At 41.2% G+C, this 2,501-nt stretch overlaps 1 non-coding gene across 1 annotated transcript; it reads left to right on the top strand.

Annotated features, from left to right (window-relative positions):
- Positions 1-1,196: 1,196 nt before the first annotated feature.
- On the top strand, positions 1,197-1,303 carry LOC124723910. Its single transcript, XR_007006571.1, has one exon. It is a non-coding gene; the product is annotated as a U6 spliceosomal RNA (small nuclear RNA).
- Positions 1,304-2,501: the final 1,198 nt, after the last annotated feature.

Genomic DNA, 2,501 nt, shown 5'->3' on the forward strand with positions numbered 1-2,501 from the left:
TTCCGCCGTCTGCCACCCAGGCTCTGGCAGCAAGAGGACGCTGACGTAGATGCAGGGCAGACGAAATAAATGCAAATGAATAATAGCTAATGGACATCATCACCATCGCGCCTATTCAGTAAAACGGGACGCAAATAGTCACAAAAGTTTCGTAGTGTTTCTCTTCTTCACGTATTCCTAAGGGTGAAAATACAGTGGAGCGGCGAGTCAAGAGTCAAGCGGCTCCTGAAGCTCCACGTGTTTTGAATAAAGCTCATACCGGCGTTTCACATGCATATAGCAGGGTCAGTCAGGAAATGTCCTCGGACAGCGAAGACGATTTGTTATAGTAGTATAGTACACTTAAAATCATATCGGTTTTAGGGATTAGGAGTTACGCTGTCCACCCTGAACGTAAATCACGAACGTAGGCAATTCGGCGAATATCACCATTTATGCCAGCAGCTAAAGAAATTTCCTGAAGGTTTTTTCCAATAAACAAGGATGGATTAGAGCACATTTCGATACATCTTCAACCTGATTGTGGCACTTATGCAAGCAAATTGCGTTAACTTTGTAAAGCAGCCAACTGAAGCTGAAGGGAGGCTACTCATTATTTTAAGGTATGTTTTTTCCTATGTGTTATTAGAAGAATGAAAATGCAAACAACTAGGTAATATTAGCAATAATTAACATTTCAAACATGATAAGCAAAAGTTCGCAAAAAGTTCTGGTGGTAGTTCTCGAATATTAGTACAGTCAACGTTATTTCCTGTAGATCGTGACTCGTAAGTGCCCTTGTTCTCGTCATATGTTACGTTTACATTCAGCGAATCAGCATTATTGTCATTCGCCTCTGTATCAGCTACCGTCTTGTTTCAAACTGCCGTCTTAAAAAGTGCATATTTACAAAGTACGGCCAATTCTTTTTATATAGAAAATCAGCTCCTTGTCCTGATCCTTCATGTTGCATTTTTCGCTAATTCCTTCCTACAGTAACCCCTTAGTCCTTTCCATTTATGTTGCACCTCTTTTAGTGAAATAAATAAGGAACATGTTTTTTAGTCTGCCTATTTCTTTTAAAACTAAGTGAAAGAATATGCTGAATCATATTTTTAAGCAATAATTTATAGATATATGAGTTGGGAATGTGGGCGTGCCGGAGATAACTCCCTGCAGTCGCAATATCCTCTGTGTCCTCGGTGGCTCAGATGGACGTACTGGCTTCGGCGGTACATATACTAAAATTGGAACGAGACAGAGAAGATTAGCATGGCCCCTGCGCAAGGATGACACGCAAAATAGTGAAGCGTTCCACATATCGCCGGCACGGTAGCTCAGCGTCTTCAGTCAGAGAGCTGGTTGGCCTCTGTAATAAAAAACTGAGTGGAAGGAGCAACAAAACGAACTTTAATGGATGTCATGTAACGTCCGCAACGACCAAAAATTGGATAGAGCGTCTGCCATGTAAGCAGGAGATCCCGAGTTCGAGTCCCGGTCGGGGCACACATTTTCGACTCTCCCCGTTGACGTATATCAACGCCTGTATGGAGCTAAACTTAGTGACTTCACTGTATTTCCGTAATAAATTATACGTGTCCCGGAAATAACGACAAGATCTTTCGCTGTACTGGAAAAAAGGATTTTTTTGGTATTTACATAAAAGTTTGAATATATTGGTCACAGATACATCTTTGGAACACTTTTGAAACACATTAACATAACGTTACGTTTTCTTTTTAAAATATTAATTATAACTGTAGTTACGGGGAAACATCGTGATTGAGGCCTAATGGGGTACCACTTATTCTCGACAATCAGAAATACGTAATTACCAGATTTTTAATCATAAAAATGGCAGCTGGAAGGTCCATGTCTTCTTACGTATGCCAGTGGTACCAGTAAATAAGTTTAACTGGTTCTTGTGGTACAATTGCTTCAACTTCAGGCCGATCTCGTCCTCGTTATAGATCCTTTCTGGATTAAGGCCTTCGCTTTCGACGATTTCGTTGAATTTGATTATAAATTTGAAGGCAGCTATGTTATCAGCAGACGTGCTCTCGCCACTTATCACTACGCGATGGATAAGCCTACCATGTCTCATGGTCCAGCGCCATAACCACCCTACTTAGGATAAGTAACCCACCATCCAAATATTTCGGCGCCTCCAAACGGGTTTTCGTCGGCACAACCACTTTCTTACGTTTAAACTAAGGCTCTTCATAAATTTTTTTTGTCACCCATTTTCTCTTAGACAAATATTTTCAACTCAAGAAAGCACAGAAAGAAGAAGTGGTATCCGCCCAGAGGGACAAAAGTCAAATGAACAGAACATGTCAAACAAAAAGATTTGGGTGGCGAGTGCCGGATTGGACGACGCAACTCAAATGGGGTGTGGCACCGTGTTTGTCTCTTTCTTCGCTTCTCTCCATAGTGTCTAGATAACATGGGGAAGGGTTAGCCGAGAGTCAACAGCATTTGAAAAGCCTTTCTTACTACCATAGCCATGTAATTATTGTTAT

The sequence above is a fragment of the Schistocerca piceifrons genome, chromosome X (genome assembly GCF_021461385.2).
Source record: "Schistocerca piceifrons isolate TAMUIC-IGC-003096 chromosome X, iqSchPice1.1, whole genome shotgun sequence".
Taxonomy (NCBI): domain Eukaryota; kingdom Metazoa; phylum Arthropoda; class Insecta; order Orthoptera; family Acrididae; genus Schistocerca; species Schistocerca piceifrons.